At 38.4% G+C, this 12906-nt stretch overlaps 2 protein-coding genes across 2 annotated transcripts in view; one reads left to right on the forward strand and one right to left on the reverse strand.

Annotated features, from left to right (window-relative positions):
* LOC134842784 (disks large homolog 4-like) overlaps positions 1 to 12906 on the reverse strand; it is a 574432-nt gene that overhangs the window by 532116 nt on the left and 29410 nt on the right. The gene's annotated exons all lie outside the window — the stretch shown is intronic.
* LOC134842785 (transmembrane 9 superfamily member 2-like) overlaps positions 2773 to 12906 on the forward strand; it is an 86944-nt gene continuing 76810 nt past the window's right edge. The window contains exon 1 of the mRNA XM_063859275.1: positions 2773 to 2790. The gene's annotated coding sequence lies outside the window, so the exon portion shown is untranslated. The remainder of the gene's footprint in view (positions 2791 to 12906) is intronic.

The raw sequence follows: 12906 nt of genomic DNA on the forward strand, positions 1-12906 counted from the left end.
AACGATGTGTTGCAAGACACAGAAACTGAAAGTGCAGAGTCAGTGTCACAGGAGGAAGAGATGGAACATTGACAAGTGGTCGAAAGAACAAGAGGCAAAAATAAAGGAAATTAGTAGAACTTAGAAGTTTTAGAACTTCTAAACGACGAAGAGAAGAGATACAAAGGAGTGACGAAAAAAAAGAAGTTAAGACTCAGAATTGTTTTATGTGTGTGAAAAAACTCAAATGAGAAACCAAGCAACCAAGTTGTAATTGAAAACTGAAACATTTAGTTGAGTTTTGAACATTAAAGAATTTATTGCATTTATAAATTTGCATTTTGATTTTAGTTAGTGGCTTTAGAGACACTTACTATTTATTTAGAAAGGCTTGAGTAGAGAGTATATTTAAATATTCCAGCCTGCATGACTGTTTTTAATCAACTAGGAGAACTGATCACTTTGTGGTGACATGAAAGGCTTGGGTAATATCTTGAAGAGGGAGATTGTTTCATTGTTCTTTTTAAACCACAGAGTTTCTTAGTTTTAATATTCAGGACAATAACAAGCATGATTTCCGAAGGGAAGAAGCATAGTAGGATAATTTTAGCTTGTTGGTTGGCAGGACTGTCCTGCAAGCCAACATCTTTTTAAATCTAGGAGAAAAAATTTTTAATCAGGGCATTGACATTGGAAGTCAAAAAAGATGTTTTTATCTTAGGTCATATCTTCAATGGGCAGATAAGTGAAAAAATTTGAAGGCTATAGTGATGTAGCATGATGCCATTTTTATTCTGCAGTGAGTCGATATGACGTGGATAAGAGTAATTTCGTGCATTTTGTAAATTCTGTTCGATGACAATGTGCCAATTTTACGAACAATGCGAGATTCAATGAGGACATTGACCGGACCGTCCGAGGAGTATGTGACATTCGATCAGCATGGACCAAACTGCAGACGCAGCAATTTCGAGTTTTCAGCAGCCAACCTTCCGAATTGGCGGTTTTGAAGGAATAAGAGCGTTATTCGAACGATTGGACAAATCGTGAAGGCTGAAGGATTCGGAAATTCCTAAATTTTAAAAATTCGAATTGATGACGTAACAATTCTAAGAAACGTCGGAAACGGTCATTTTGGAGAAGAAACTAAAATAAACACAACACAACAACATTAGTGGCGATAGCGATAACGACGAAAATTGTGATTGGAAAACAACAACAAATTGTAGAGTTGGCAGAGACCGTTCCGAGTTGCAACTATTGTGTCGCTACAATAGTTGCAAGGCCGTTGCGAACAACGGTGAAGGGTGGAAGACAGCCTTCCGGGAGGAAGATAAAGGTCTTATTACCCCGGATTCAAGAATCCGGAGGGGTCTCGGGATTTGGACTGGAACTGTTTTATACAAACTTTTAGCTTCCCTATTAAGTCCTGAATTGAATTTAATAAACATCTGAATTCATTTTGCTAGGATGAGAAGCTAGGAGTTGGGGGAAAGGGTTGATCGATCTTCGATGGAGATGATGATTTTTATCTACTGAACAAAAACAATAATATTTCAATAAATAGTAGTAGCCTTGAATTTAGGAGTGACCTCGTGGTCTGGGGATACTGAGACACAGCCATGAGCTCATTATTTCTGCATGTAATTAAGTTAATTTGAGTGTTCTGGTCGAAGCCGGAGAACAGTAACGTTTTTGTCGACCCGATGTTAGTAAGACCACGAAAAGAACTGGCTTGGTAGAGACGGTGAAAAGCATGTAGAGCTCTGTTTAGACGTTGGCCAGTCGTCTTAGAACCTAGCTTTATTTTCCGTCGATATGTATCCTCCGGGCGAATGTTACATTTCCTCTGCATCATAAAAATTGGAATCAAGTTTGTGTAGCAAGTAAAACCATACACAAGCAAACTAAATTGAACTATAGGTTGGAAATTACTGAATTAATTCTGATAAGGAAGTCAATGGGAACAAAACGCCGCATATTGGTAACAACCTTACAGTGTCTACCTAATTTTGACTCAAATTTCAAAACGACAGCTTGGAGTCAACAGATCCAACCAAACACTTAGAGCACGGTTGACGACTAACATCATCTTTATTGAGAGAAACATTTATACTAGAAGCGCTGGATGTAGTTTTGAAATCTACAAACACTGATTAATTCTGCTAAAAAATTCATTGAATTTTTTTAAGCCTTGGTTTTCACAATCCACATTTGTATTAACATAAAAAAATATACTTTTGAATTTTCGACGCTTTCTGGTATATTGTTTACATACACAAGGAACAGTAGAGGGGCCTAACGACAGATCCTTGAGGCACACCGTGACATACCGGCAGCCAGTTCGCATTACTACCATATGTATAAATTATTTGTCAAGTAGCTACAAAACCAATCATGAGCAACCACTCTCATTCCATAGGCCTCCAATTTGTTCGAAAAAAATATCATAATTTATTGTATCAAAAGCTTTCTTTAGTTCAAGATATATGGCTACATTTCATGTTATTTTTTTCGAGTCTTGTTTTTTCACTTAGCTCTAGCAGTGCATCAACAAAATTATGTTTTTTCCGAAAACCAAACAGCTTTGAATTGAAAAACTTACAGATGTCAAGAAAATTGTATGATGGTTTGTGCATAATCCGCTCATAGATTTTCCCCAAGCAAATAATTTATGAAATATTAAAATTAATGATTTCACCCACTTTAGAAACTCCGCGAAACAGCCAGTTTTGAACAAAAGATTGATAAGATATGTCAGGTATGTAGCAATAGATTTTATTGAATGATTTAGTGATAAACTTATTAAATAGATTCCTCTTCCCTCGTTCAAACTGTGTGTTTTCAGAAAAGTTGTAGCTAGGAACAAGAACACCTTATTCGAAACGAAAAAAAGTCCCGTCCGTTCCTAGCCGTGGATGGGTGAAAACCAATGAGATTTCACATATTCAAGAAATCGTCGTCGCAACACTTGTTGATCGGAGACTCACAATTGAAGAATCTAACTTTCCCAAATTTCAATATCCTCAGCCTTCCTGGTGCAGGTATCGCGGATGTTCTAAGCTTCTTGCCCCGCAAGAACGAATACGATATTATAGCTCTATTCATTGGTGCGAACGATCTGTTTACGAAAGACAAAAAAGACTCAACGAGAACACCCGAAGACGTTGCTGAAGAATTATCCCAACTTGGCCTAGGGTTGACAGAACGTTGCAATAAAGTTTTCATTATCGCTCTACCACCCAGACTCGGAAGACCAGCCCGAACGGAACGTGTAAACGATATTCTTCGCAAAAAGAAAGAACTCTGGCGATATCGCGGTATATCGAAAGGAATAACCACCAAAACTGTTCTATCTTCCGACGAAGTACATTTAACAACAGCATCGCTTGCGAGTCTCCAAACGATTTTGAAAAAGAAGATCATCTACAAGAAGTTCTGTGGAAAAACTGATAGCGAGGGCTACTCGAATATATACCACTGCGGCAACAACATTTGTCGGTGTCATCATTTTCACAGAGACCGAATTTTTTATTGATACCCTTTAGGTATCGCCAGATTTGATGTCTTTGTGAATTCACATCTATAAATAAAACCGTTTTCTCCCGCTAGTCATCAAGTACCCTTAAGGTCCCAAACAACTGTTTTCATAACCCTAACACTGATACTTCAGTCCTCAATCGGCGCCCTTTAGGTACCACCCTGAGGACTCGAGTACACTACCTAAACCTTCATCCCCCAAACACAGTTTCCACAGAGATAAGAGGACGTAAACATAAATAAAACTGAGAATGTCAAAGGACAAAAAACCTTGCAAAACATGCAAGAAACCCATAAACGAAAATGACCCAATATACAATTGCATCACCTGTAATTGCTCTATGCACCTTGAAGTTGTCTGCACTGGCCTCTCGACCGTTGCACTCATTGGAATACTGGAACTTGGTAACAACGCACTACTGATATGCAATACCTGTTTGTCCAACGGAAAAAGAGATCAAGTAATCAGAAGCACAGCATCACATGACAAAAGTGAAAACATCAAAAAAAATTGAAGAAGAAATTTCAAAATTAAGTAAAGTAGTAGCCAAAGTCTCGACAAAAATGGAAAATATTAAAGATCCCATCCAAAGCCTGCCAATAGCAAAACAGGGTAAAACCTGGTCACAAGTAGCGGCGCAAAACATAATCAAACCCCCGAGCAAAGGATTGAGAATAAGAGGGGTCTCCGAGATCAAGGAAAGAGATGGAAGAAAAAGACTTGACCATGACTATGATGAGGTAAATAAAATCATGAAATTCTTAAACCTCGAATGCAATATGACTGATCTCAAGCGTTTGGGAAAGTTCAGCGAAGAACGAGCAAACCACAGAACTATACTGGTACGAGTAACCTGTCCAAGAGAAATAGACTTGATACTATCATCAACACCGACCCTCAAAAATTATGACAAAAATGTCTTCATAAGTAAGGAAATCTCAGTCGAAGAAATGAAACTGGAAAACGCCATCCTGAGAGAACGTAGAAATCTCATCAGCAGTGGTAAAAACCCCAAAAATCTTCGAATCAGAAACCTAGAACTGCATGAAAAAGTAGACGACACCTGGACAAAAGTTACAATTAAACCGGAGGAAAACAGCACAATTCAGACTAGAAATGACAACTGACTAGAATCGCTGAATGTTATTTCATTCAATACACGAATTATACTGGATATAAATAGACGTATGAAACTTAGCAATATAATACTATCGAACGATTATGACATCATTTGCTTAAGCGAAACTTGGTTAACTGAAAATATCCCTGACAACGCGCTTTTTCTGCCTGCACACATAATAACTAGATGTGATAGACCTACCAACTCAACAAAATCGAAACACGGGGGCTTCCTTATTGCTGTTAAGCAATCCCTAGCTTTCACAAAACTTGAAATACACACTACGGACTGCGTTGGACTCCTCCTTAGCACTCCGACACCTCTCATCCTATGCTGTATCTACAGTGCCCCGAACGAAAGCAAATATAAGCTATCCACAGATGACTTCAACAAACTATTGAATATGCTAACTGACTACTCAAATGAATTTCAATGCCCAAATATTTTATTGGTTGGTGACATCAACTTCACTAATACGCATTGGCAAACCTTGCAATCAACCCAAAAACACGAACAATTAGTACTGCAGACTTTTACTGATATGAACTTTCAACAGTTTATCGAACCCCCTCGTGAACAATTAGATATTGTCCTTTGCAACAACCCCGACATTATTTTACACACCACGATAGACAACCATATGAAAAAACACTTCTCACACCAAGAAAGAGAATTATCAGACCACAACCCTTTTCTAATCACGATATCATCTCTTACACACAATGACGAAAAAGCCACTCCCATACAACACGGATCCGACTTTCTGGACTTTTGTGTCTTCTCAATAAACAACGTCGATTGGATTACTTTAAACAAATACATTTTGGAACACCCATTTCAACCGTACTGCTACTCTAACATTGACCACTTAATCAACTCATGGTACCTCTGGCTATATATAGCACTAGAAAAACACATGAAAAAACAGACCAAACACCGGATGAACCTAGCACCTTGGATCTCACCTGAAACCTCCAATATTATCAAAAGTCTCAACACAGCATCAAAAAAAGTAGCCTTTAAAATTACTCATACTAATAACCGCAATCTTGAAAGACTTAAAAACCTTGTAGATCATTTGTCCGAATTAGATCAGAAAAATTTCGAAGAATCAACTTTCAAGGGCAGAAATTTTTCAAAGCTCCAAAAATACTTTAAAAGCATACGAAAAAACTCAAGTACTCCAAAAACAATGCACTGGAATGAAAAAACCAAATCAACAGAACACGGTAAAGCTAATCTTCTAAACAATTACTTCGTAAGCGTTTTTAACATTAAACAGAATGAAAACATTTTACCAATAGCTGAATTACCTGGCTCAATCAAATGCTTCAACTTCTCTGAAAATGAGATATACGACATCCTTAAAACATTAAACCTCCAAAAAGCAAGAGGACCAGTTAGACTCGGTAACACAGTCCTAACCAATTTAGCAGATAGCATAACTTCATCTCTAAAACTGATTTATAACACCATCACCAACAAAGCAACATTTCCAACGATCTGGAAACTTAGCCAAATCATCCCAACTTTTAAAAATGGAGACAAGCAATCGGTCACAAACTACAGGCCCATCAGCCTGCTAACTGCAGTATCCAAAGTCTTAGAGAAACTGATCTTCCTTAAAATCTCACCAAAGATCTTCTCGCAAATCCATGACAGCCAATTTGGCTTCTGTCCTAAACGATCGACAACTCTGCAAAAGCTCCAATTCCTCGACAAAATCTATGATGACTTTGATAACCCTAATATCAAGTCTCTACAGGCAATATACTTAGACTTCGAAAAGGCTTTCGACAATGTTCCTCACGACTTGTGCATATATAAACTCAATAAATTTGGCATATCAGGAAACGCACTTAAACTATTAGCAAACTACCTAACCAACAGAAAACAGTAAGTACGAATAGGTGCGGCAGTATCCAGCCATCTTGAAGTTAGTAGCGGCGTACCTCAAGGCTCACTGTTAGGGCCAGTATTCTTCATTACATTCATCAACGATTTACCGTCATCACTCACCAACACGTGCTATGGTTACGCAGACGATTATAAAATTGTTGCAACGAACCATTCCCTGCTCCAACATGACCTAATCACGATCAACTTATGGTGCAAAGATAATTCCATGAGTCTTAATTTGAAAAAATGTCACAATATAATATTCAAAGATCCCCAACTTGACCTAAACATGTATCTCGGTGACCATATACTTGAAAAAACCTGTTCAGAAAAAAACCTTGGTATACAAATAACCAACAACCTAAACTGGTCAGCACACGCAAAAATAAGAGCCCAAAAAGCAATAGGCTGCTTATTTTTAATTAAAAGAAATATTTCAAAATCAGCGAGCTTAAAAATGAAACTGAACTCCTGCTGTGGATATGTAACCCCAATTTTGTCATATGGCTCACCCATATGGAAAGCAAATAAGTGTGAATTAAGAATTATTGAAGATGTCCAAAGAAAAGCTACACGTTGGATACTGTCATGTAACAACATCAACTATAAAGACAGACTGATTAGATTAAACCTGCTTCCACTGTCTCTCTACCACGAAATGCACGACATTCTCTTGCTTCATAAAATAATAAACGACCAATACAACTTCCATTGGAGACAATTTGTTCAGTTCAAAAAATCTACAGCCCCAACAAGAAGATCAACGAAAAATAACTTAGCGCATAAAAATTATCATTACGAAAAATTGAAAAGCAATTTCTGGCACAGAACACCTATACTAGCAAACAAAAATTTACAGACTCAGGAAGAAGAAGACCTGTTTGCGATGAAATACGAAAGACTCAAATCAAGCCTCAAAAACGTTTTCTGGATATATTTCATCAGTAAATATGAGGAAAGTGTCCCATGCACATGGAGAATAAACTGCTGCAATAGCTGTGTAAACTCAAAGAAACTATAAAACTCAGTTTAAAACTCCCAACGCGGGGCATTTTAGCCCCATGGCTTTATGTCTAAATCCTTGTTTATTATTATTATTATTATAACAGGTGAAATGCTTTTAAAGACTTGATTGCTAAATTCAGCCACACCTGATGACAATTTCTGTTGTAGCAATTCAATAACTTCTACAACTTCAAAGAAACTTGCAATGTAGACAACATGGACTCTGTCGCGATGTAATTGGCTGCAACTTTTGCTTCATCTCCAATTACTTCAACAATTTTAGCTACTATTGATGTAAAATATCCAAGGAAGCAGTTTGCAATGACTTTAGCTTTCCTTATCTCTGCAGTATTGGCCAAAAAGTGGAACTTTCAAGCTTTGGGAATAATTGTTTTATTAATCCATTTAAATCTTTGAAAGTCTGCCTTGAGTCTTCGATACATTGTGTAAAATTATTCATTTAATAGACCTTTTCTGATTTTTTATAATCAAACACTCCACCTTTTTTCGTTCATTCAGGCAAGTTTATCTTTTATTCTAGATCTTGCTTCTATCGTTTTTCAATTCTGTGTAAAGCTTGTTTTTCTAGCTAATTGCATTTTTTATTTGCTTATTTAACCAGCAAGCAGAAGAAATGATACGAGCGAAGATTTTTGAAGATTTTTTTGATACGAGCGAACTGATCCAGAACTGCGCACAGAAATTAATTTCATTGAATAAATTGAAAGCAGTGTTAGCACACAATTCACTGAGGATAGATATCTGATTGTTCTAACATAAGTTTCAGAAGATTTTGAAATTCATTGTCTTCTTTTTTTTGCTTTGAGAATCAATAATTCTCGAAAAAATTTCTCTTTATTTGCAGTTGTTGTTTTGATTTTGAGAAGAATTGGACAATGATGTGACATTCGACCAGAATGGCCAAAATGCAATTTATGCAGGCTTCGAATTTTTAGCAGTAAGCCTTCCGAGTTGATGATTTCGAAGGATTAGCGACGTTATTGGAACGTTTAGCCAAACGGCGAGGGCTAGAATATTCTAGTATTTTAAATTTTCAAAATTTCGAATGATGACGTCACATTTCGGAGAAATGCTGAAACGGCCATTTTTAACAAAAAACGAGTGAAAAAAGAGAACAACTTTATCTGTGATTGCGAACAGAACGAAAGTCGAGATTAAAGAAAAACGACAACGAACTACAATAGCAGAGAACGTTCCAAGTTGCAACTATTGTGCTGCTACAATAGTTGCAAGGCCGTTGCCAACAACGGTGAAGGGTGAGAACCAGCCTTCCAGATTGGCGTGAAATTGAACTTAAGGAGCTTGATTCACTGGATTCAAGAATCCGGAAGGGTTTCGGGACTGGAACTTTTAGCCTTTTATATAAACTTTTAGCTTCTTGTCATGTCCTGAATTGAATTTAATTAACAACTGGATTCATTTTGATAAGGATGAGAAGCTAGGAGTTGGGGGAAAGGGTTGATCCATCTTCGATGGAGATGATGATTTTTATCTACTGAACAAAAACAATAGTAATATAATAAGTAGTAGCCCTGTTTTTAGGAGTGACCTCGTGGTCTGGGGATACTGAGACCCAGCCATGAGCTCACTATTTTTGCATGTAATCTAGTTAATTTGAGCGTTCTGGTCGAAGCCGGAGAACAGTAACGTTTTGTCGACTCAATTTTAGGAAAACCACCAAAAGAACTGGCTTTGGCAGCGACGGTGAAAAGTATGTAGAGCTGTGCTTAGTCCCCTGAGTGGTTGGTGACCAAAAACACTTAAAGATATAAGTAAAACCAAACAAAAAGTAGTATAGTACCCAAGAAAAACAAAAAACATAAAAAATAACCGAAAAAACCAAAAACAGTAAAAAAAGTAAAAAATCAGTAGAAATCATCCCCCCAGACAAGATGTGATTCAACCCGCCCGTTTGTTGTTGATAGATATATTGTTGTTACAGGCATTTATATCAGTCAGGATCGTTACGATCAGTTTTGAGGCCCGTTTGTGAGGCTTGTACTGTAGGGTTATTTGAGCATTTAAGCACGTTAATGATAAATTGCGCTCAATCCGGAGGGGTCAGCTGATTTGCGCTCAATTCGGAAGGGTCTTGGGTGAAGACCGATCCGGCAAGCAGTACAAGGAGCAACAAGAAGGGGCTCAACGACAACAACAATCGACTGTTGGGTATCGTTAACAAGTTTTGTATCCCTTTTGGTACAAAAAGTAAGATAGTAATCTGTGGGGGGCTCGACAGTGCTGCACTGTAGTGACCCTTCACCGAACTGCGAATATCCGAGTTAAGCACCTTAATTCGGATAATAAACAAACCCGGAGGGGTATAGTATTACTAATATTATTACTTATATAGCCTATATTAATAGTCTTATATCGTTTTTCAGTGAAAAACAACGAAAACAGACCGGTTTTTAGGGTCAAAATAGCGATATTTTGATCCCCCCACAAGTCGCGATTTTTGAGATATCGATATTTTTTGAAACGGAAAAAAGCGCTAAGTTAGTGTGTTAAATCGTAACTGCACTACTGTAATAAGTAGAACCGGTTAACTTTAGTTCGGAAGTGGTTGGAACTAGTTTGGTACAAAAAACCAAATTTTCCCATTTTTTGATAGTAAGAAACACTATAAAATCAGAAAATTTTTTGAAATCTTTGAGTTAGGACAGTAAAAATAGTTGATCGGACAACGTCCACTGGTGAATCTACGAGTTTTAAAACCCGCTACCCGAAAGCCTTCCGGGTTGCAGAGAAATCGAACATAACGTGTTTGATTTGGTGGATTCATCAATCCGGAGGGGTCCAGGTAGCATAGTTTTTCGCAAATTTTTTCTACAAAAGCGTTTTAGATCGGGTCTTTTGCATTGAACTAGAAGAGTATAGGCCTTCTGAGCTCGGATCAATAATTTTCAGGTCGAAAGGACCAGATTTGCGGAAAAAGTTAGGCGGAACCTATAAGAGAGAAAATTTTTGAGTTTGGAAAAAAGGACGTTTTGGTTAATAACTTTGGAACTACAGAGCATATCGAGTCAATCTTGGTACAATTAGATCAGAAATTAGCTGAACTTACTAGTAGGAAAGAGAATTACTCGAAAAAGCGAGCGAGAAAATTTTTTGAGATTGTTTTTAGCAAATTACACAAATCCGAAGGGGTACACCCTTCACGTTTTATAAATTTTTCTGAAAAACCCTTATACCTCTACCAAAAGTTGATAGCGATTGAACTAAGTAACTTAAGACAGTTCTAGACAAGAAGGGAGGGCTGAAGGCACAAGACAACCATAATAGGGTCGAAATTAGGCAAGTGATAAGGCCCTTCACCGTTAGTGTGAATTGTCAAATAAGTGCCTTAACTTCAATCCGGAGGGGTCTAGGAAAGGACCCTATACCCTTCCCAGTTAATTCAAACAGCATAAAAGCAACGCAGAACGTATCCGGAGAGGTATAAGCTGAAATTAAGAAAACTACGGAAAGCTACTTTGACAGAGCTAAGGGCTCCGAATCCGGAGGGGTCTACTTTCCACAAAACCGGAGGGGTCCGAATCCGGAGGGGTCTTATAGTTGCTAATTCGGAGGGGTCCAAATCCGGAGGGGTCTACTATTAACTAACTTGGAGGGGTCCAAATCCGGAGGGGTCCATATTCTGACAGTCCGGAAGGGTCCTATTTGTGCCAATCCGGAGGGGTATTATTTTATTAAGGACTTAGGTAAACGAAAGAAAGACTAAAAAGCGAGAGGTATTAGGTTATTAATACACAGGCTAGGTATCAGTGACTGCACTGGTAACTTGCCTTTCAAAAAGAACCAGACTAATACAAAACAGGTCCGAACTCGGATATTCGCGACACTAAGTCTAAATTAAAAAGAGCGTGACTCATTGGTGTGGATTGAAACATAATACGTTTTTGGGAAAAGTGACTGCCCTGAGGATTTTAGTAGGTCTAGCTCGGGCAGTCCAAAGGCAGAGAGGTAACACAATACTCGGTGGGTGCAATAGACGCCCACTTGAGCAAATAACTGCCTTCAAAGTTTTGTCTGTTTGGTGCAGCACCAAGCAGGGAAAGCTTTTTCTTTAAAAGACAGGTTCGACTATTGTACTGCGACCGACTAAGAGTACAAGACACATACGTTTTTTTATATATACATTCATATTGTGTCAATATATATTTTTTGTTTTTTGATTTTAAATCAACCTAAACTGTGCTTGATTGGGTAGTGAGTACACTATCTTTTAAAATTGACTGATAACATCATATTGTGCTAGTTTCCAGATCTTTGGACCGATAATCGGTCAGTGTGAATAAATTTTATACAAACTGTACTCTGACAACATACAGGGATTCGTGGTCACTATTTAGTAGAATCTGGTGAAATTTATTGTGTTGTGTCATTATTATTGTTAATAAAACTATAAGGTCTCTAGCAATTGAGTCAAGAGTAGGCATAGGAAAGTGACAAATAAAGAATGAGTTTAGACAAGTCAAGGATACCAAAACGAGGTAATAGCTCTAGGAAATTCATACCTGAAAAGCAAAGAAAAACGATGACCGATCCTTTTGTGGATTGGATCAAGCAATCCCGGTCCGATAAAGAGGAGACGGTTTCAGGCAGAATGGTTGAAACGAGAAGTCAAAAGACCTCAGAAGAGCGAAGAGAACTGTTAGAAGTGGAGGTCAATACGGATCATACCATGAATGACAACCAGGAAGTAAATGAACTGGAAGGGAGAGGCAGAAGGCTGGCGAGTGAATCTACCCCGGTAGAACAAGGCCATGATTTTGCCACTTCCACCGGGACATTGGATCGAGAGGAGATGTCGGAACTGTCCGACATCTCAACTGAAGTAACGGCAGCTAGAAGATCTCCGACAGACAACACTATGATGGCAAGCGGAACTGGAAAACAAACAACCTCATAATCGTTCTCAGAAAGAATGAAGAACACCTTCGGAAACATCTTTTCATTCAGCATGGGAGGAGGAGCAGGAAACGATGGTGAGTCCCAGGAGGAAGAGGATGAAGAGGAGCAAGGGGAATTTGGATCTCAGGTCAGCCTCAACAGTTCGATCCAGGAGAACGAGGCATACGTCGGAAGAGAGACTGGAACCATGGACAAATTTGGTGTAGTGACAACGATAAGCAAAGAGGCAAACACACCAGGCCAGTCAAAAGACTTCGCGATTAGGACAAGTTCAGAGCCACAAACTGGAGAGAGTAGAACCAGAGGGCTAGGCAACGCGTTAGCGGATCCTGAAATAGATACTGAAAAGACGTCAAGACAGAGAGTCAAGGCCCGGATCTCGACCAGCACGAAGCTACCTGGGACCGACAGAGTTACACCACCA

This window comes from Symsagittifera roscoffensis, chromosome 3, assembly GCF_963678635.1.
Source record: "Symsagittifera roscoffensis chromosome 3, txSymRosc1.1, whole genome shotgun sequence".
NCBI lineage: Eukaryota > Metazoa > Xenacoelomorpha > Acoela > Convolutidae > Symsagittifera > Symsagittifera roscoffensis.